The sequence below is a fragment of the Pelobates fuscus genome, chromosome 2 (genome assembly GCF_036172605.1).
Source record: "Pelobates fuscus isolate aPelFus1 chromosome 2, aPelFus1.pri, whole genome shotgun sequence".
In the NCBI taxonomy this organism is placed as follows: domain Eukaryota; kingdom Metazoa; phylum Chordata; class Amphibia; order Anura; family Pelobatidae; genus Pelobates; species Pelobates fuscus.
The window spans coordinates 208,077,148-208,101,918 of record NC_086318.1 but is presented as its reverse complement, the minus strand read 5'-3'; positions in this window follow the sequence as shown (position 1 = coordinate 208,101,918).

The following is a 24,771-nucleotide window of genomic DNA, read 5'->3' as shown; positions in this document are numbered from 1 at the left end:
AAAAACACTAATTCACCAGCACAAATACCCGAATCGGTATTGTGCCTGGAAAAAGATGTACAACCCTATTGACATGTACTTATGATTAAAATATGTATCATAGTTTATTAATAAAGCTAAAAGCCTTAGTCTCCTGTCCACTAGTTACATAGGTATAGTAGGTCAAAAATGTCTATGTCAAAAGCTAAAGGTAACAGTCAGGGATAATAGAAAAAGAGGTATATGTAGCCTGCTCTGAATGAGGTAAAGAGGTCTAACAGAGACTGATCGTAGGTATCCAGCAGGCATAAAGACACTCCATTTCTACACTACACAGCCATAGATCTCCTGAAACCTCTCTTATTATTGTTGCATACTGACAGCTAAATGCTACCTGAATAGAATCCCTATTACCTCAGCATAGCATAGAGCTAATGACTACTAACACAGCTAGTCCTATGGAGGGACTAAAAAGATAAGGAAAATTAGTTAAGTGCTAACCCCCACAACCCAAGTGCATAGTTAAAATAAAAGAGGAAAAAGCCGGACGCGCGTTTCAGCGTATCAGGACGCCGTCGTCAGGGGCAAATACAAAAGCTACCAGTCTCTCCCACTTCCTTAAATGTCCAATACATGATTGAACATTATTAACAGCTGGTTCCCATAATAGAGACTCACATCTCGTTGGTCCGGACGCAACTCCACCTACCAGCTATGCGATTGGAGTCCACTGCAGCCCGACCCACTTCCGCATACCCCACGTGACGATTACGTCAAAACGCCACATCACGTGGGCAGGGAAGGGGCGGATACCACGTCCGCATACCCCACGTGACTATGACGTCAAGCGTTGTGTCACGTGGGCGGGGAAGGGGCGGACACCATCCCTGTTGCTACGCCCCCATCACTGACGAAACTAGTGAGTCTCAAAGACATCACTAGATGGGCGGGGTTATCGCAACCCGAAAATACAGTGTAGCAGGGGGATTAACAGACTGGTCATCCCTAGATGGTAAATCTAAGGGTGATCAGATCATAGCCTAAGATTGGCCATTCACTGCCTAAATGTTATAACACCTAAGTGTGTAATTATAAGGAAAAAACGTGGTCCATTAGGAGGAGTGGAGACAAACTCCTCATACATGCATATAATTTGGGAATGGGTACACTGGGGTGCAGAACGCACCCATTTACCCGTTATCCATCCATAGTATAAAGAGTACACTCAATATAAAGTCCTGCTATATAGTAAGTATCAGATATATCAAAAGCAGTAATGGATCCCTTGCTCCAGACAGTCAAATAAGTAGCAATAACCAATGTAGCATCACTAAGGTTGTATAAGGAGATGTATAGTAGATTAGGTCCCTAAATAATAAACACTTAACAAACCAAAAAGTGAATTATAGCTTCAGAATAAATATTAGATAATAGTGATTACAATCATAATTAACAAAAATACCCATATGAAGTTACTAAAAAATGTTCATTGAATGAAAGGGGTATATGAAAACCCCTCATTCAGACCATGTGGCGATAGGGTTTGGCCTCCCTCTGACGGAGTTTAGTATCCCAGCCGGCTTTTCGTGGGGGCTGAGGGATGTGTTCTAATCCCAGGAAACGTATTCCTGCTGAGGAATGATTATGGCAAAGATGTAAGTGTCTTGATATAGGGGTTTTGAGACGTCTCCTCACTGAGTTTACATGTTCCCTAATTCTAAGCATGAAGGGACGGAAAGTCTTCCCCACATACATAAGGCCACATGAACAGGTAAGTAAGTAGATAACCCCTGCAGTGCGGCAATTGATAAAGGAGCGCAAATTAAAGGTCTCTGAAATTGTTATTGCAAACTTTAGAATTCTTGTTAATATAGGGACATGCACTACAGTGACCACATCAATATGTGCCAATAGGCAAATAGTTTTTAAAGGGTCCCGAAGTTGACAATGAGGAAAGATGACTAGGGACAAGTAGGTCCTTTAAATTCCTACCTCTACGTGCTGTGATAGAGGGGTATGCTGTCACTACATCTTTGAGATGCTTATCCGAGGATATGATGGGCCAATATTTCTTAAAGATTCCCATCATCTTAGTCCACCCAGCATCAAAAGTTCCAATGCATCTTATCAAGTGTCCCTCCTGTTTTGCAGAATTATCATCAATAAGGGTTTGCCGTTCAGTTGAGAGAGCCCTCACATTTGCTCTCTTTAGCACCCTATTGGGATATCCTTTTTCCCTGAATGACAGTCTCAAGGTCCTTGCTTTAGACTTAAAATCATCTAGGGATGAACAGTTACGTCGTAACCTGAGGTACTGTCCGATGGGGATTCCAGCTTTTAATGGAGTGGGATGGTAACTAGACCAATCCAAAAGACTGTTTGTAGCTGTTTTTTTTTCTGAAAAGGGTAGTATTTATTTTGTTCACTTCCCCTATTTCAAGGGAAACGTCCAAAAAGCATAATGTAGAACCCCCCATCTCGCTTGTAAACCGCAGGTTATAGGTATTGTCATTAAGGGCAGCAACAAATCCGCAAAATACTCGGGGGTACCCAGCCAGACGACAAAAATGTCGTCAATGTACCTCTTCCAGTAAAGGACTTGATCCATATACTTTTTGAGGTAGGGGTCTTCTCTGATTGTTCGCTCCCACCAGCCCAGATGTAGATTTGCATATGATGGTGCACATGGTGTCCCCATGGCTGTTCCCCTCGTCTGTTGATACAGTTTCCCATTAAAGAGAAATATGTTATGTGTTAACACAAATGTCAACAGATCTGATATAAACTCAATGTACATCTCAGGTAATTTAGGATTGAGTGAGGAAACATTCTGCAGTGTTCAATTTACTTTAGGTTTAGTTATACTAATTACGGGTTGTTGGTTGGCTTCTCATACACTTGTTAGCTTGAATAGTCCACCGTTATCGTCTTTGTAGATACTTTTAATTGTAAATTCTTGTTGATACTGATACTTGTTACCTATGCTAATTTTTTGGTTTTCTTCAGTACTGATACTTTTCCGGTTCTCAACCCTATCTACTCTATTATTTCCCCTATATAAGTTGGTTTGTCAACTTGGCCCTCACTTTATTATTCACTTATCTAGGTTCATCACTACATTCATCTGTCTCCGGGCTATCCCATTATTTTCAGGCAACAGGGGCTTATACATGTGACAGGTTCACGATTCACTTACTTTCCAGAGCTTCTGCATTATTAGAATTTAGCTATATACCTTAATGTTATTAATTTAAGTTTGACGTCATATGCTGGTATTTTTATATTCATGCCACCTGGTTTAGTCTAAGTCGCTCGTGTTACCCCTCAATTGTTTTCAAGGTATGTATTGGTTGTCACTTACATGTTTACAACTATCTCCTTAGCCCTCATAGGGCTCACATGTCTGGCAGATTCTGCTATTTCAATTTACACGGTATTACTCCTCCAGGTTCTAAAGTATTTCAAGTTGTGCCCTTAGTGGTCTCCCAGCAATTGCTGTTACCAAGTCACAGGTAAGTGGTCCTTCATTATATAATATTTGTTATTATGTCTCTGGTTGTGTTCACTACTTTTTTTTACCGCTACTTCAATTTAAGCTATCTCACTATACTATCAAGTTACGCCTGACTGGCATCCAACATCACATGTTTCTCTACTTTCCAACAAAGCCAGTTTCCTTTCATCCCACCCAATCAGACTATATTTAAGGGTATCCAAAATATGCCTAATTCGCTTAATTCAGCCCCTTTCAATCCCTCACTAACTCTGAAACTGCTATTTACCTGGCCTTTTACGGCATCCTGAGGTCACGGGAATTCACCACCAGTGGCCATCACAAGGCACAAGGTTGCCTTCGAAGCTTCTACCTAATTAAACATCAAGATCATTACATACTGACATGATATATACATAATATTTGTATATATAAATAGACATAGAAAAACTATATTTTCTAAGTATTTATTTGATAATTTCAGTTAGGTTGCAGCTTTATTTTATATCACCATGTGGCAGAAATGATAAAAAAGGATAACAAATTACATTACCAGATAGAGATTACACTGCAAACATAACTATAATAATATTTATTAGTAAACTATATTGATTATTTTATTGTTACAATTTAAATTTATTCAGTAAACTGCAAACAAAACTATGATAATATATTATTTTGTAAAATATTTTTTCATGTATACAATCACATTCAAATTAAAATTTAAACCTAAAAACATTGTAAATGTGTACCTGGTTTTCAAGAAAATAAATCATTGCAATATGTTTTAGCATTGTATAAGGTTGTCCCACATTTCCAATATCTATGGGGACTTATAGCAGCTACAAAAAAAGTCAGTTTTTTTTTCCAAAACTGCATGCACAGGAATCTAAATGCTAAACAATTTCAAGAAAAAGAAATTGTATATAAAAATAAAAAATAATTCAGTTTTTCTCTTATCCAGTTAATCTTTGATTGGAATATTTTGTTTGTGTTTTCGTGAATTGCTTATAGCTCACAAAGAGACTTTTGACTCGGTCTTTGTACACATTACTTAGAAACCACAATGTTCAAGTGAATGAGATCAATATTGTTCTGTTGTAAAGTTAAGTATGCTTTGGCAAGCAAAATCAATCCTACTTCCTAATAGCATCTGACAATTTAAGTGGAAAAACCACACCCAGGAAAATGACCGAGTGCAGAAATATGTCAAATCTCAATAGTATTCAGCAATATCTATTAATCTTAACATAAGTTTCCATTATTTAATGAAAAAATATGCAGTCTAACCGAAGACCCCTCAACCCAGATAAAACTAATGAAATCCAGTCTACACATCCATTGACGTGTCCAGTCAACACATCCATTGTCAAGTCTATGAGCTTGATATCACCATTTTGATAAAGCTATCTACTCTGACATGCAGCCTTGACTTTTGCTGTTGTCAACACTATATTAATGATGTAAGATGACTATACATTTATTTCCTCTCTATAATACATGCAAAACATAGTTAATAAATGCAAATCATAGCATTAATAATTGCAATGATACAGTTAATAATTGCCAATTTCTCTACCATCACAAAACACTTGACATAAATATGAATACAAAAAACTGTACTATTACTACTTAGATAATAAACACAACCATGCAAAAGGTTGGTGCAACTTCAATACTAACTGTCATGATCCTATCCTGGCAACCAGGAACACGTTTCATTTTATTTTGTTATTATTTCATGCAACACCTGTTTCTCGCCTCTAGTGGCCTCCCTAGCCACTAGTCTCATCAGTCCCCTTATCATCCTCACCTGTCTGGATCTAATTAAGAGGCTTCATAAGGCTACACCCTGCTCCCATCATTGAGAGAGAGAAGTTGTGCTCTGCTCCTGGCTCTAACTGAGATTTGTTATAACCTGATAAAGGCCTGTACCTAACTCAACTGAATCCTGTCATCCTGCTCCAACCTTACTTACCTGCAACCATCTTAATTCATCCAATTCTACCCTGCTTTATTTCTAAACTGGACTTTGGTTTCATATTGTTTTTCCTCCCAACCTGCAAGGATATTATGGACATTATAACTTGCAAGTATCTACAAACACCCTGAATCTACAGTTTTATTTATAATTAGTGATGTACCGAACTGTCCGCCGGCGAACAGTTCCCGGCGAACTTAGCGTGTTCGCGTTCGCCGCCGCGGGCGAACACATGGACGGTTCGATCCACCCCCTATTCGTCATCATTGGGCAAACTTTGACCCTGTGCCTCTCGGTCAGCAGACACATTCCAGCCAATCAGCAGCACTCCCTCCCTTCCAAACCCTCCAACCTCCCTCCCAGCATCCATTTTCGATTCATTCTGAAGCTGCATGCTTAGTGAGAGGAGGGAAAGTTTAGCTGCTGCTGATTAGATAGGGAAATTGATAGCTAGGCTAGGGTATTCAGTGTCCACTACAATCCTGAAGGACTCATCTGATCTCTGCTGTAAGGACAGCACCCCAAAAAGCCCTTTTAGGGCTAGAACATCAGGCTGTTTTTTGGGGGTTTTTTTTTCTGTGTAATGTAATCGCAGGTGCCTACCTGTCAGCTTCTGTGTGAGGTTCAGAGTGGATACTGTGCCCACTTGCCCAGTGCCACCACTCATATCTGTTTTTACAATAGCTTAAGCTTTAGATTTCAAAAAAATAATTCTTTTTCACTGTAATAGAAGAGCAGTTGCCTGCCTGCCTGCCATTTTCTGTGTCAGGCTGGATGCCTTGCCCATTTGCACAGTCAGTGCCACCACTCATATCTGTTGTGACAATAGCTTTAGCTTTAGATTAAAAAAAAAAAAAAAATTTTCACTGTAATAGAAGAGCAGTTAGTTGTCTGCAAGCGTCTGGGTGTCAGGCCTCCTTCAGCGTGTGCTCTGCAGACCTGTGCCAGCGTACTTTGACAGTTGCCACTCATATCTGGTGTCTCTGTAGCGTGCTTTTACAAAGAAAAAAGGTTTCCAGTGTAAGCTAATAGCAGCCAGTCAGTGTCCTTCAAGCGGCTCTTTCAGTCCTTCCTTCAGCGTGTGCTCTCCAGAACTGTTACAGTGCACATTGCCAATCATATCTGGTGTCTCTATAGCGTGCTTTTACAAAGAAAAAAGGTTTCCAGTTTAAGCTAATAGCAGCCAGTCAGTGTCCTTCAAGCGGCTCTGTCAGGCCTACAGTGTGTGCTCTACAGAACTGTTACAGTGCACATTGCCAATCATATCTGGTGTCTCTATAGCGTGCTTTTACAAAGAAAAAAGGTTTCCAGTTTAAGCTAATAGCAGCCAGTCAGTGTCCTTCAAGCGGCTCTGTCAGGCCTACAGTGTGTGCGCTCCAGAACTGTTACAGTGCACATTGCCAATCATATCTGGTGTCTCTATAGCGTGCTTTTACAAAGAAAAAAGGTTTCCAGTGTAAGCTAATAGCAGCCAGTCAGTGTCCTTCAAGCGGCTCTGTCAGGCCTACAGTGTCTGCTCTCCAGAACTGTTACAGTGCACATTGCCACTCATATCTGGTGTCTCTATAGCGTGCTTTTACAAAGAAAAAAGGTTTCCATTGTAAGCTAATAGCAGCCAGTCAGTGTCCTTCAAGCGGCTCTGTCAGTCCTTCCTTCAGCGTGTGCTCTCCAGAACTGTTACAGTGCACATTGCCAATCATATCTGGTGTCTCTATAGCGTGCTTTTAAAACCACATTTTTTTTCACTGTTATAGATTGAATAGCAGTTACACCCGCTTGAAGACAAGTGTCAGGCCTACAGTGTGTGCTCTGCAGAACTGTTACAGTGCACATTGCCAATCATACCTGGTGTCTCTATAGTGTGCTTTTACAAAGAAAAAAGGTTTCCATTGTAAGCTAATAGCAGCCAGTCAGTGTCCTTCAAGCGGCTCTGTCAGTCCTTCTTTCAGCGTGTGCTCTCCAGAACTGTTACAGTGCACATTGCCAATCATATCTGGTCTCTCTATAGCGTGCTTTTACAAAGAAAAAAGGTTTCCATTGTAAGCTAATAGCAGCAAGTCAGTGTCCTTCAAGCGGCTCTGTCAGTCCTTCCTTCAGCGTGTGCTCTCCAGAACTGTTACAGTGCACATTGGCAATCATATCTGGTGTCTCGATAGCGTGCTTTTAAAACCAAAATTTTTTTTTCACTGTTATAGATTGAATAGCAGTTACTTGTCTTCAAGCGGTTGTGTCAGGCCTACAGTGTGTGATCTGCAGAACTGTTACAGTGCACATTGCCAATCATATCTGGTCTCACAGTAGCTTGCACGCATAGTACCACTAATCCCCAAAAAAATGACAGGCAGAGGCAGGCCACCCCGCAGGGGCCGTCGTGGTCGTGGTGCTGTGATTCCCTTTTGCCCTAGAATAATGCCCAGTTTTCAGAAGCCACGTACCCTGAACTTGAAAAGTTCTGAGGACATAGTTGACTGGCTAACACAGGACACCCAATCTTCTACAGCCTCCGCTCGGAACCTTGACACACCATCCTCCTCCAGCTTAGATTCAGGCGCCTCTAAAGATACCACTCACCCGCCTGCCGCCACCACCAAAACTAGCACCACAGACGCTTTACTTGGTATGTCAGAGGAGTTATTCACACACCCGTTTGAAGAAATGAGTGATGCGCAACCATTATTGCTAGAGGATGTAGATAACAGGGATATGTCTCAGGGAGGCAGCATTAAACACATGGAGGTACGGTGTGATGATGATGATGTTGTACCCGCTGCTGCTTCCTTTTCTGAGTTGTCAGATACAAGCGAAGCGGTTGATGATGACGATGCGTCCATGGATGTCACGTGGTTGCCCGCTCGGCAAGAAGAAGAAAAGGGCGAAAGTTCAGATGGGGAGACAGAGAGGAGGAGGAGACGAGTTGGAAGCAGGGGGGGGGTCGTCGCAAGGAGCTAGTGGCACAGTCAGACAGCATGCATCGGCACCCGGGGTCAGCCCGACAGCACGCCAATCAACGCATGCTGTGTCCACCACCAGAATGCCATCATTGCAGAGCTCAGCAGTGTGGAATTTTTTTGGTGTGTCTGCCTCTGACAACAGCGATGCCATTTGCAACCTGTGCCAAAGGAAACTGAGTCGTGGGAGGTCCAACACCCACCTAGGTACAACTGCTTTGCGTAGGCACATGATCTCACATCACAAACGCCTATGGGATCAACACATGAGTACAAGCAGCACGCCTACTCTAAGCCGCCATCCTCCTCCTGGTCCAGCATCTTCAGCCACATCAACCACTGCTGTCCTCCTTGCCCCCTCTCAACCATCCGCCACTCCGTCTCCCGCCTTGAGCAGTTCCCGCTCGTCTGCCCACAGTCATGTGTCTATCAAGGACATGTTTGAGCGTAAGAAGCCAATGTCACCAAGTCACCCCCTTGCCCAGCGTCTGACAGCTGGCTTGTCCGAACTATTAGCCCGCCAGCTTTTACCATACAATCTGGTTGAGTCTGAGGCGTTCAAAAAATTTGTAGCTATTGGGACACTGCAGTGGAAGGTACCCGGACGGAATTTCTTTTCACAAAAGGCAATCCCCAACCTGTACTCGATTGTGCAAAAGGAAGTCATGGCATGTCTGGCACACAGTGTTGGGGCAAGGGTCCATCTGACCACTGATACCTGGTCTGCAAAGCATGGTCAGGGCAGGTATATCACCTACACTGTGCATTGGGTAAACCTGCTGACGGCTGACAAGCATGGAATGCGTGGCATTGCAGAGGAGTTGGTGACACCGCCACGACTTGCAGGCAGTCCTGCTGCCACCTCCTCTACTCCTCCTACTCCATCCTCTTCCATAACTTCCTCGGCTGAGTCCTCTTGTGCTGCTGCGTCTTGCTCCACATCAACGGCACCCCTCCAGGTCCCCAGGTACTATTCCACATCCCGGATACGGCAGTGTCACGCCGTCTTGGGTTTGACTTGCTTGAAAGCAGAGAGTCACACCGGACAAGCACTCCTGTCCGCCCTGAACGCACAGGTGGAAAATTGGCTGACTCCGCAGCAACTGGATATCGGCAAAGTGGTGTGTGACAACGGAAAAAAATTGATAGCGGCATTGAAGTTCGGCAAGTTGACACATGTGCCGTGCATGGCACATGTGTGTAATCTGATCATACAACGCTTTGTGCATAAGTACACAGGCTTACAGGACGTCCTGAAGCAGGCCAGGAAGGTGTGTGGCCATTTCAAGCGTTCCTACATGGCCATGGCTCACTTTGCCGATATCCAGCGGCGAAACAACATGCCAGTGAGGCGCTTGATTTTCGACAGCCCTACACGTTGGAATTCAACACTCCTAATGAGATGAGATTCAACACTCCAGAGATGATGGAATTTGCTGAGATTAAAAGATGGCCTAGTATTATTTGTTTATATCTAGGTACGTTAGAAGGAATTTGCGTAAAGAGACAAAGACACGGGGATAAAACTACATTGAATTTTAATATTTGATTTTGGGACACGAATAGAAGTTGTGGAACAATGTACCAGTATGACCACAGTTTCTCCAACATTTATTGTTTTCCCTAAGATGTAAGTTTAAAAGTTTGGAAGGGGTTAGGTACCACATATAAATTAATTTGTAGTGGGACTCCAAATGATTTGTGCATTGAGTGATACCTTTTAATGATAATAAGAAATTATTACACTCCTCTACTGTGTATATCTCACCCAGTTCACCCTCCCACTTCAACATGTAGTTCAACTTATCATACATATCACCTGCAAAAATATTATAACACATGGAGATGCTTTGTTGCCGACCAGGGTCCATTAAATAAAAAAAAATCTAGTTTTGTCATATCTAATTTCAACAAGTTTGGATCCTAAACGAAAAGAGCGAAATGTTCACTAATTGTTGTCACAAGTCTCTCATGTGTTTGGGCATCAATTAAACTTAATTAAAATTATTTTAGTTGGTCAAAAGGCAGAAGGTTATTGGAGTAAAATAAATCATCAATATGGACAATTGAATGAGAGGCCCATTTATCTACATACAATTAAGTAGAGCATAACGTATTGCTGATAATGGTGTAGCCCTAGACCATATGCCAGATGGTCAAATTTTTGTGAATAAAAGGTTTCATATTTTAAGGGTTAATTTAGTGGAGGGAAACAAGTCTGCCATCTTAGGACATTGAGATGAAGGCAACCACACTATAGGCACACTTACAAATACACTCACAGATGCACTGATATTGACACACTCACAGATACACTTCTCTAGACACACTGGCAGATACACTCTTATAGACACACTCGCAGATAAACTCCTATAGATACACTCCTATAAACACACTCAAAAATGCAAATTTATAGAGACACTCACAGATGCACTCCTATTTACACACTCTAAAATACACTTTTATAGGCACACTCACAAATACATTCCTATAGGCACACTCACAAATACACACACAGATGCACTCCTATTGACACACTCACAGCTACACTCCTATAGGCACACTCACAGTTAAACTCCTATAGGCACACTCACAAATACACTCACAGATGCACTCCTATTGACACACTCATATATACACTCCTATAGGCACACTCACAGATACACTCCTGTAGATACAATAACAAATACACTGATATAGGCACACTCACAGATACACTCATATGCATACACTCCTGTAGACACACTCACAGATTTACTCCTATAGGAACATTTACAAATATACATATGCACTTATATTGACACACTCACAGATGCACTCCTATAGACACACTCACAGATACATTCCTATAGGCACACTATAGGCACACTCCCAGATGCACTCCTATAGACACATTCACAGATGCACTCCTATAGATGCATTCACATATACACTCCTATAGAAACACTCACAGATGCACTCCTTTAGACACACACACACACATGCACTCCTATAGACACACTCACAGATACACTCCTATAGGCACATTCACATATACACTCCTATAAACACTCTCACAGATACTACTACAGACACACTCACAGATACACTCCTATAGATACACTCACATATTGGAACACTCATACATCCACTCCTTGAGACAGACACACTCACAAATACACACTCAGATACACTCTTATAGACTCACAGATACACTTCTATAGATACACTCCTAAAGACAACTCACATATTGAGACACTCATACATACAATCCACCAGACACACACTCACAAATACACACTTATAGACACACTCATAGATACACTTATAGACACACTCCTATAGATACACTTATAGACACACTCATACATGCACTCATATTTACACACTGATATAGGCACACTCATAGATACACTCATATAAATACACTCCTATAGGCACACTTACAAATACACTAACATATGCACTCCTATTGACACACTCACAGATGCACTCCTATAGACGCATTCACAGATACACTCCTATAGAGACCCTCACAGATGCACTCCTATTGACAAATTCACAGATACACTACTATAGACACACTCACAAATACACACTCACAGAACTCACAGATGCACTCCTATAGACACAATCATAGATATACACAGATGCATAAAATCATACTCAGATACCGACTTACAATCAAGCATGCAGACACACACTCACAGTCACACATTTACACTCTGACACACAGACAACAACACACTCACAGACTTGGATATACATACACACACACACACACACACACACACAGTATCAGTATCCCAGCGCACAGTATACACCAATCTACAGTTCCTGAGTACTACTAATTCACCTTCATGGCAGCACTACACCATCACTCACTGCTGGTATTATCTAGAACTATGTGTACTGTGACTATTCCTACCTATGGGGAGCTGTGGCCTTCTGCCTTCAGAGTGGGAGCTTCTTTCCCACTCCCTTGCGGTCTGACAACACGTGGTGTAGTGGGAAGGCTGATTGAGGGTCAGGGGGCGGGTCATTGCAGACGACGGCCAATGAACTGCTTCAGGGTGTTACAAACCCTCAGGGAGGTCCTGCATTCCTCAGGGAGGTCCTGGGCTTCCACAGAGTGCCATAGCAGCAGTACGGCTGTGGGAAACTGCGAGTGTAAGGCTTCAAAGGGGCGGGCGGACAGCAGCTGCTGTTTTGTTCTGACAGAGGCCAGAAATTTTGATTTTTTTTTTTGTGCCCCCCCTGCGGTGACACCCTAAGGTGGCTGCCTGGATCGCCTTATGGACGCACCAGCCCTGTCTCTAAGATTTAATTCCTAATCTTTGGATATAGAATCTTTTTCTTTCAAGTGTGTCCATTTCTTTCAGCGTTTGTTTTTTTTACACACTTTTCCTTTAACAGGGATATTAGAGGATTTAGTATGAGATGTTGCTGCCTTGGATTCATGTGAGATCAAGTTGTATTCACTTCCTGAATGAGCTGTGTTCAGTATTAAAGTGTTATTTCCAGTGTCATTATGTGGTGTAGTTTTATAAGAAGCTTGCATGTGATTTTTGTCTATATTAGTTTGTTTGGGAACTCCCATACTCATACCGTTCGCATGTTTCCTAATAACCTCTATACTAGTTGTAGCTGCAATCCTTTGCTTTCATGATTTTTGTGGTGAAACTCCTGAATGGGTTTCGTTCGTAAAGCGAAAGTCATTCTCAATTGCCATCTGTGTATGTAAAGTGTTAGGAGAAACTCCCGAACAAGATTCTTTCTTACCACCAGCTGTCACCAGCTGTCATTTCTGCTCTCAATGGTGATTTCATAATGGACATTTTTGAAGAATCTGATTCTTGTGTTGAATGAGTTAAATTTTCAATCTAAAAATGATGTATTTTTCTTTTCTGTTAAAGTGCAATTATTCACTGGAGGTTTAATGTATTTTTTCCAGTTAAGTGTCCTGTCAGGTGTCACGGGTGTTGTTGCCAGCTTACTGTGTGCAGCTACTTGATTTATCATTTTTGCTCTCTGCATCTTTATTTCTATTTCTTCTTTTTCAGATTTTCTTTATCTTCACTGTATCAGTGGTTGAATAATACATTGTACCTTTATTAAAATTGAGTATTAAGGTTAAGTATCACATTTAATTGCTCAGTGTCCCAGGACCTCCCCTAGAAGGCAGCCATATCTGTTGCTGGCTAAGCCACGCCCACTTACAGGAAGGGAAAAGTTTTGGGAAATTTAAAAAAGACGCTATTACATGGTCAGACCACACTCCAATTACTTTGTAAATTAGACAAAGAACTTCTTGGAGATTAAAGGAGTATATTCTGAGAAATGAAGAAAATTGCAGTTATTTACAGGTCAAGTCAGGATAAAGTCTCATCTGGTATGTTGTGGTGTACACTTAAGAGTTACATAAGAGGCATCCTAATCAAAATTAAGGTTAGAAAAAATATCTTTGAGTAAACCCCTTATGGATCTCTACCTTTCTTTGGCACAATTAGGAAAGGAAAAAAAATATTACTATAAAAAGAACAGCTTTGATTAAAGATCTCCAACTGGAAATAAAAAAAGACTGAGATATAAAATCTCTCATGCAGGCCCTGACGGCTACACAGCACTATTCTATAAAATAATTTGATTCACTGATCTCTCCACTACTATACAAACTCTGTAATGGAATTAGTAAACATATGGTATTTCCATAAGAATTGCTCCAGATACTCATTACACCTATTTTAAAAACACATAAGGATTCTAAGTGTCAGCAACTATCGATCTATCGCCCTTATAAACACTAACATAAAGTAATTTTCTAAGACTCTCACGAAAAGAATAAAGAAGGTGATAACAAATCTGATCAATCCAGATCAATCAGGATTTGTTGTGAATAGATCCTGGAAGGATAATATATGCAAAATCTTAAATTTGATACAACCAGAGTCCTATTCGTCTTGTATTTATGGTCTTCGATACAGAAAAGGCCTTCTACAGAGTTAGTTGGCCGTACCTGCTGAAGGCCTTAAAAACTTTTTGGATTGACAGTTCTCTTTTCAAATGGATGATGAGCCTGTACTCGTCTCCTTCTGCAACAGTTTGTGAGGCGCTCTAGAGTCTGACATATTTAAAATAAATAACAGGACAAGACAAGGATGTCCTTTAGCCCCAATGCTTTATGTCCTTTCAATTGAACCACTAGCCACTCCAATTAGGCAATCAAAAGATATTGAGGGAACCAAAATAGATAACCAACAGTAGAAAATGTTGCTATACGTGGACGATATAATCCTCACTCTTGCTAGTCCTGAAAAATCCATTCCTGCTTCACAATGTATAAATGAGTTCAGTATCATGTGAAATTATAGATTGGATTTAAACAAATCTTACGCTATACATTAATATATACTAAATACATACTAAATTGTCAGTTTTAACTGGGCTTCAAGAGAAATATGAATTTATTGGTTCTCTTAAACACTTAAATATTTAGGCATCAATTTAGGCTTGAACTGGAATGAAATCGTTGTGACTCCTATCTTCTTCAGGATATAAGAAACTCCTTAATCAAATGAAACCATTATTAACGTCTTGGATGGGCAGAATTAGCATCATAAAAGACTATATTATACCAAAAATGTAATATCTAATGAGATCAATTACCTTGGGGATTCCCAAAAATATTCTAAAGGACTTTCATAATACTTTTCTAAAATATGTTTGGGGTTAAAAAATCAGAATCTTAAGCTGTAAATTATAGGATGGTGGAACATATTTTCCTGATGTATTTCTCATATACGAATCAATCATGATTTCCCATAGCCTAACTTGGAAATGTAAATCTCGACTCAAATTGCGTGGTATGATATTGAAAAAATAGACTTTAAAAACCTTGATCCTCTTTGGATAATGTGGTTGGATAAAGAAGCTTTTAAAAACCTAAAAAGTAAAAATAAAATCATTAGATAGATATCTTTAAGTATATACATTTTATTACATGACAGGAGGCTCATATTTTGCTTAACTTTCTCTACTAAAACTCCATATTAGCACAAGTTTGACTCGAAACAGAAACAACCAATCAGAAAACAACAGAGGTAATAAGACTCCCTCCCTCTGATGACTCATCCTCTTTCATGCTGCAAAAGAATCGAACAGGAACAGATGACCAAATGAAACTGGGTGAATCCACTGGGAAGTAATCAACAGGAAAATCCAGCAAATTTCCATAGGCAACAGGATAAGACCTTAGGCACGACATCTATGAGGAACTTTAAACTGAAACGAGAGAACAGAGTCGAAAAACAAGGATTAATCGAAGAAATGGAATTGCAAAACGACATGGAAGTTGTACATGTAAAATACATGAATAAAATGTCATAGAATAAATCACAGACACATCAGATGACCAATAAAATATAATAGTAAGATTAGATATTGTATAGTATACATACCGACCACTTCCAAAATCCAACGCTAAAAAACCTGTGTAGGGAGAAAATGGGAAGGAAAATATTTGCCTCCTGTCCTTAATAAAATTAAGATTATATGTACACTAAAGCTAGCATAATCTACAATTTTATTACATGACAGGAGGCTTCATATTTTATTTAACGCTTAGTCAGCAATGCAAAAAAGGCATGTTCAGTAGGACGAAAATAGAAACGTCAGAAAGTATCCTCATAAGACCAATCTGCTGATTGGAGAATGTCCTGCAGGGAGGCCCTGGCCATAAACAACCCAAAAGCCGCCAATCCCCTGACTTAGTGTGCTCCAAAGATAGACTAAATACCTGCTAGGGATAGCAAACATCTGATCTTTCGAGGACTGCAGAAAATGTCACCTGCGCTCCCTCAGGTAGCCATCTTGGTTCGCCCAGCAGCCATTTTTAAGGTTTCTTATGTTACAGTTTATTACAGCCCCAGCCCAATATTGATATTTATACTGCTTCCTGTTAGTTTTTTTGTTTATGGTACAGTTTATGTCAGTACATGATACTGATCTCATTATTAGAGGGTGAGCCTCTCTCATAAACCCAACCCCATACTGATATTTATACTGCATTAGTCCCTCTCATAAACCCAGCCCAATATTGATATTTATACTGCTTCCTGTCAGTTTTTTGTTTATCTTACAGTTTATGGCAGTACATAATACTGATTTCCTTAGTGAGAGCCTTATATCAGCTGGGAAGTTGGGATAAACATTACTTATTTCTTACATCTTACAGCTGATCTAATTATTTATTATTAATATTTATGTGCTTCTGGGGTGAGCCCCCTGATTTCTAAGTGTACCCTAGCTTATGCTATCGGATTACTGCAATATTTTCTATTCTAATATTACTTGGGGTGAGCCCCCCATCAAATTATTACATATCCTGATACCTTACCTTGTCAGGTATTGGCTATTTGATCTGTCTGTCACTGTTACAGCTCCTATGATGGGCCTGCTTTGTCTGTGCCACTGTACCTCCCTACTGGATATACTACTAGAGGTTTTACTATTACGGAGTAAGCCCCAGTTATTACAGATTTATAAATTAGTTTATAATCTGCATTGTTTTGAGCTGACAAGGACATAATTCTCCTTACACTTCTCCTGCTTCAGGCATTTAGGTACCACAATACTATTATTTACGCCATTATGGACAACCCCTCAGGCAGTTCCCCTGTCGGAGGAATCAGAAGATTCTGATGCTCCCAAAAAGCAGCCATGCACAATCTCATAGCACTACTGGAAAGAGGAAATCCCACAACCCCATGTCCAAAAGTGCATAGCACCCGCTATGCATGAGAAAAGACCGGAATCTCTGTTAGTCCTACGATTCCTAACCATTATCAATTTTGGATGAATGGCCGGTGGAACACTCAACCTCTGAGGATGAAGATAGATGGCAAGGTTTTGATGTGTACACAAATCATTCACAGAAGCCTTCCATGATTTATCTTCTGCTCAACTGCCTAATTCAGATGCAGACGATGGGTTTGATGGGGAAAACCTCTCTTCGACCCGCATTCAATTCGACACCCCAGGTCATCCAAATTGTTCCTCCTGATCATTTGGCCCAGTATTTACATTACTGGATTCGTAGATCCCTTGACCGGTAAGTACGTTAAAGATTATGGGCAGAATGCCCCAGACCATCACTACCTGAAAGGTCGCAATGACCCCAGAGTTCCACTTCATGATCTAGACATACCTCGCAAGATCGGGACGCAACCTTCGCAAGGGTAATGATCAAAGCCTGAGACTGGCTCAAGTCAATTTATTTGATATTTTCGGACCCCTGTCAATGATCCTGCTTCTGGACTCTTTTATTAGAGACTGGGCTTTACATTCTATATGCCTACTAGGCAATGCTAATGTGTCACTGTGCTCTGAACGAAGAAAGGCAATGTTCCTTCGTATAGATGCCAAGCTTTCAAACCTTGAGTTGAAAGAACTGGGTCCCTTGGCCAAGGGCCTATTACTTGGAGAACCATTATTAAAGAGATTCACAAACACGTGAACCTATATACCACACGTAATAAAGCACAATCTTCAATGAGATGAGTGTTTCATCAGACCCCATCTCGGGTTTTTGGCAGGGCTGAACGACAGTGGGGGTCGTACATCCAGCCATTTCTCGCCTACTCCATTTTCTCCCTATACAGACAACATTCCCACCGAACCTGGTCTTGTCAGTGGACCACCAGGCACTTGTAAACACCAAAATTCAGACCCTGTTCGACAAAGGAGCGATTCAGTTCTCACTAGACACTGGGGGTTTCTACAGTTCCATCTTTCTTATTCAAAAGAAGTTGGACGAGTTCTGCCCAGTCTTAAACCTCTGGAATCTGTATGCTTTTGTTCCATATACCAACGTTTGCTGTTATTCCTGTGGAACGGCCGACCCTACCAGTCTACCCTTCAGCTGAGTTCGACCCCTTAGTGTTTCACCAAGCTGCTAAAACCAATGACGGCTCATCTTCATTTACAAAGGTTTCCATTGTCTCATATATCTGAATGACTTATTACTCTTATGTGATGATGCCTCTGGACTGAAATCTCAACCTCAGTTTAGGATCTCCTTGTTTTGACTCTATGGGCTTTACAGTCAACCAAGGAAAGTCGACCCACACCCCGTCCCATGTGCAGTTCTTGGGATTCAAGATAGATGTGCCCTTATTGGTGCATCTACTACTCTGGCTCATTAGATCAGATGTTTGCTATCCCTAGCAGGTATTTAGTCTATCTTTGGAGCACACTAAGTCAGCTAAGTCAGGGGATTGGTGGCTTGTGGGTCTTTTATGGCCGGGGCCTCCCTGCAGGACATTCTCCAATCAGCAGATTGGTCTTGTAAGGATACTTTCTGACGTTTCTATTTTCGTCCTACTGAACATGCCTTTTTTGCATTGCTGACTAAGCGTTAAATAAAATATGAAGCCTCCTGTCATGTAATAAAATTGTAGATTATGCTAGCTTTAGTGTACATATAATCTTAATTTTATTAAGGACAGGAGGCAAATATTTTCCCTCCCATTTTCTCCCTACACAGGTTTTTTAGCGTTGAATTTTGGAAGTGGTAGGTATGTATACTATACAATATCTAATCTTACTATTATATTTTATTGGTCATCTGATGTGTCTGTGATTTATTCTATGACATTTTATTCATGTATTTTACATGTACAACTTCCATGTCATTTTGCAATTCCATTTCTTCGATTAATCCTTGTTTTTCGACTCTGTTCTCTCGTTTCAGTTTAAAGTTCCTCATAGATGTCGTGCCTAAGGTCTTATCCTGTTGCCTATGGAAATTTGCTGGATTTTCCTGTTGATTACTTCCCAGTGGATTCACCCAGTTTCATTTGGTCATCTGTTCCTGTTCGATTCTTTTGCAGCATGAAAGAGGATGAGTCATCAGAGGGAGGGATTCTTATTACCTCTGTTGTTTTCTGATTGGTTGTTTCTCTTTCTAGTCAAACCTGTGCAGCTATGGAGTTTTAGTAAAGAAAGTTAAGAAAAATATTTGCTTCCTGTCTTTAATAAAATTAAGATTATATGTACACTAAAGCTAGCATAATCTACAATTATATAAAAAAAATGGTATGGGATTAAAAACAATCTTTACCCTGCAACCGCCATAAAGTTATTGTCAGTATATATAAATCATTATTATTATTATTATGTTATTTATATAGCTTACATGCTAGAAGGAGTGGGGTAAAATGACACAAAAATTTAAGGATAGTATTAGACTAGTGACAGTTGCAGAAGAGGAATCAGTCAGGAGCTATTAACAGTTTAATTGATACACTTTTATGAAGAAGTGGGTTTTTAACGATTTTTTGAAGGAATGGAGACTGGGTGAGCATCTAACGGAGGAGGGAAGTGTGTTCCACAGGAACGGTGCAGCCCTCAAGAAATCTTGAAGGCGAGAATCAGAGGTCAGAGTACGGACAGAAGATAGACGTAAGTCTTCAGCAGATCGTAAGGGCCTAGACGGGACATACTTGTGTATAAGGGAGGATAGAAAGGTGGGAGCAGCATTATGTAGCGATTTGAAAGCAAGAACCAGAGTTTTAAATTGAGCTCTCTATTTTATAGGAAGCCAATTTAGGGACTGACAGAAGGGTGAGGCATGGGAGGTGCGGGCGGACAGGAAGATGAGCCTCGCTGCCACATTCATTATGGACTGTAACGGTGCAAGTTGGGAGCACGTAAGACCACTGAGAAGCGGATTACAGTAGTCAAGCCAAGAAAGGACAGTGGAACGGCCCAACACCTTAGTCGCATCTGGCGTTAAGTAGGGGCAGATGTGCGCAATGAGATGAAAATGACAGGATTTGGCGATAGATTGAACACGAGGCTTGAAGGAGAGGTCGGAGTCAAAGAGAACACCTAGGCAGCGAGCCTGCATGGTGGTGCTGATGATAGCATCATTAACTTGGAGGGAGACAGACACAGGAGTAACAACACTTGAGGGAGGAAAGACCAGAATTTCAGTTTTGGTCAAGTTTAGTTTAAGGAAGTAGGCAGCCATCCAGTTAGAAATAGCAGAGAGGCAGTCAGAGACACTAGTCAAGAGGGACGGGGAGAGATCAGGAGAGGACAGGTAGATTTGCGTGTCATCTGCATAGAAATGATATTGGAAGCCAAAGGAGCTAATGAGTTTACCAAAGGAGGCAGTATAGATGGAGAACAGTAAGGGACCAAGGACTGAACCTTGGGGGACACCAACAGAGAGGGGTTGGGGAGAATAAGCAGAGCCAGGGAGAGGTAGGAGGAGCACCAGGAGAGAGCAATATCTTGTAGACCGATATTGCGGAGGATGAGAAGAAGCTGTTGATGATCAACAGTGTCAAAAGCCACAGACAGGTCAAGGAGAATTAGGATAGAGTAGTGACCACGAGATTTCACAGCGAGTAGATCATTGGATACTTTGGTCAGTGCCGTTTAATGGACATAAATATACTTAAATAGAAAGATATGGGCATTAACTCTGTAGGGGATCTTCTTAAAGAGAATAAAATAAAAAAAATTCTCAGAATTACAAGAAGCCGATTATTCCTTTAAAAGGGAATTTTTAACATATTTAAAATAAAAAATGTGCTCAGAAATAAAATTGTGAGTACAAGCATTCTATATACTATATACTTGGTCGAGGAAAATAAAAACCTTATTTCCAGAATTAATGAGATCTTATACTCATATAAACCCAAAGGGAAACTGAATAGTATTATTCAATGGGAACATGAAATGGAGGTGGAATTCTCTGAGGATGAGTGGGCTAGGCATTTACACCTATAAAAAAAAAACAATTCACAATATAAATATATACAAAAACTATATTAAGATACAACATAGATTGTATCAGACACCCGCCTTAGTCTCCAAATTTCAATATAATGTACAAAATACTTGCTAGATTTAATCTAAATAGAGGCACATGCAAACATATATGGTGGGACTGTCCAAAACTCTTGATTCTGAGAAACAAACTGGAAACCGAAATCGGTAAAATGACTGGATCACCTATACATTTAACTTTACCGAGTTTTCTCTTTCACTTGGACCGACCTAAATTAGATAAACCTTTTCATATGTTAATAATACACATTCTGATAGCTATGAAAATTTACATTGCTGGATTTTAGAAGACAACAAAAACTCTTTGCTGGACTAAGATTCAAGTTCAGGTTGACTTCCAAAGAATAATGGAAAAAGCTTTATTTATAAATTTTAATAATCTTGCGTTGTATTATAAGATATGAATCCACTGGTGATAAAAACTAGTAAATTGGCAATTTAGTTAGCTCCCCCCAAAGTTTACACTTCCTAGGAATGTATGGTGACTGTACAAATTAGAATATAAAGCTTCCAATGAATGTCTGGATAAGTGATCACAAATAGTACTGTATACACCGAGCAGTTTTTCTCAATATTTTATTTTTGAGAGACAGATGTGAGCGTACCATAAATAAGTAGACTTAACAATTTTAAGTAACACATAGTAATAAAGAAGTTCGATAACATATGATGATTTTGGTATTCGCTTTAAATTGCAGAAGTACAGACTGGCTGCAAAGCTCTTAAAAAAAATATTTGGAAGGTTAATCAGTGATTTTTCAGGTGTAAACTTAGGAGCTGCAGGCGGCATGTGCGACCTGGTAAACTGACTGTCAGGTCCGCCTCCTACCATTTTTATGAAATAATGCTAAAAATGCATGGATTTTAAACTGGTTAATTCCAAAAGACCTTTACAAATTAGAAATAGCACATTTGGGAAATGTTAGCAATTCTTTTAAATTGAGAAAATAAAACTGGCATTGACATAATAGGCATAGGCCAGTCATTTAGACAGTATTGTACAGATAATCACATGGTTATTTTTAATCTACAGTGGGACAAGTGAACTAAATTCAAGTAAGAAACTCATTGCCAAATTGATATTAAGTTATTTTACCTCTCTGTCCTTCATTGAAGAGTGAGTTGTGGTTAGATGACTGATGAAGGAAAACCCTTAGCGGCCGAGAAAGGAGATTCAGCCTGTGCCAGAGCACAATCAGTCTGCATAGCCACAGACCAGCCGGCCCGGGAAGGACGACTTCGGCTCCTGCTGTGTGGGGCTGGAGAAGGGGATAAGCGGACACAGAAAGCCGCAGACCACCCCGCTGCCCGAGTAGTGAGTGGAGTTTGCAAGGGAGGTGAAGCAGACCTTGTGGCCGCAGACCAGTGGATCTGCAAGGCCAGGCCTGCAATCCAGCTTCCCCATGAACAGCAAAATGCTCCAGAGGCCGACCTCACCTCCGGGGACCTCTGCTACTGCCAGGAGGGGAGGTAGCAACAGCCGCAGAGGCCTGAAGACGAGCCAGCTGAGCCTGCAGTTGCAAACCCCCATCTTGTAAGGACAGCTTCGATATTCATACCGACCCTGGCCACTAACAGCACATTGAAAGCAGGTATAACGAGAGTAATAACCAGCAATTACCAAGCTGTTCCCAATTGATAATTAAGATGGTTGCTATCCTGCAATATGGCAACCTACTCATACGAGCCCATCTACCCCATACTACTTGTGGCGGAACCCACCTCGCCACTGGACATTGGAGGGGCCTGGCTGCCTGCCTCTTACCTGCTGACTATGGCCCCTGGAAAATTGGTACACTTAAAGATTTATATTTGGGCATATTGTACTGTATATTGCTGCTACTGGCCCTTTTAACAGCATCTATGGACACATTGGGACTTTTGGGACTACTGTCCCTTTAAGACTGTGAAGCATGTTCTAGTGTGCTGCCTGTAATATTGTATATGTATTCATGTGTTAAGTTTAGCCTGGGTGATATGTATGCAGCATTCGTCTGATTGTTCGGTAGAATCACTCCATTCATTATATTGAGTGAAACTACCGAACAACCAGACCACCCAGGACTAAGTGTGCCTCCAATTACAGTTTGCAACAATGTTGCAAACGGGTAATTGGCAATCAGTGTAATGTAGTCTTTGTCCTCTGGGTGGCCGCCATTCGGGAAACAAACACGTGGCGGCGGCCATCTTAAACTACCGAACAGCGGTGTTTTGCCGTCGAGTGTCTGGAACTAAAATCGGACACTTGACTAGGCAAACACCGCTGAGACCTCCATACTTCCAGAAATTCGTATGGAAACTACCGAATGACCCGCCGTTCGGTAGAAAGAACCCCATAAACAAGGGAATTCATTCAAACCCTCTCCAGGCTCTATAACACAGGCAATTCGCCTGTTTTCATTCCCTTGTTTGTGACCGACCGCAGGGCCAAAATGCATGGAACTGTTTTCGGATACTTTACCCATGCGGTCGGTCAAATCTTTGGAACCTCATATCTCCCGAACTGTTCATCCGAATTACTTGAATTTTGGATATGTTGTCCCCCTGAATAAGGGCTATCCAGCGATGCTGGATTTAAAGGTGTACCCCCTGTTTTTGGGGTACATCCAGAACTTGGCTGGAAAAGTGTACCGGATAATTGGGTTTAATGTTATCTGAGGGGAGGGGATGTGTGGGCTGAACCATGTATGTGATTGGTTATTTTATGCCTCCCCCTGGGTGTGGCCTGTATGTGGATTATTGTAATAAAAGCCAGGCTGGATGAGCCAGTCGAGAGTTCCTGTTTTACCCTCAAAGTGATGTGTCGTCTCATTATTGGGGGGAAGGATTTATGGCATGCTGTTCCAGTTGACTGCTAGGAGTACAAGCCTATTCGTATGGTTCCTATTCAATGGTCTACAGCATTCCTATGCTTGAGAAGGTTCATATGCTGCATCGGTTCGGTGATTGTGGTGTCTGCCAGAGTGCTTGGAGTCCTCAGGAAGCACTAGGAGCATCCATTAACGGAGGTACCAAGTCGGGGTGCCAGGTGATCCGTTACACTACTCCCCCCACATCCCAAGACCACTTTACCAAATTCCTCTGTATACACTCCCCTCACACTCACATGTCACTGTTCTGCCTAGGCCTTGCCTGGCTCCTCAGAGTCTTGACATTTATAGCAAAGTAACAAGGATGAAAACACTGTTGAGCCCTGGCATGCTAAGTATTTTTTGGCCTCAATTTCTCCAACCAGTTATAAACTTGTCAAAACAAGGGGATACAGAGCTCAGTATTGGCAGTGTAATTATAAAAAAAATGTAATCATAGTGGTGCAATTAAAACACACTCTGGGGGGCAGGGCCAAGCCAGCAAACCAAGTGGTCGCATGCAGGCAGGGCTCCTGTCTACCGAGCCATAAAACTATTGATAATAGCCGAATCCTAGCGTCTAAACGGAACCGGGAAGCGCTAATAAAGCCGTATGAACCCTGGTGACAAGCCTGAAACCGGAATCCGGCCCCTCGGAGACTGGGAGTCTGAGCTGGCCAGACG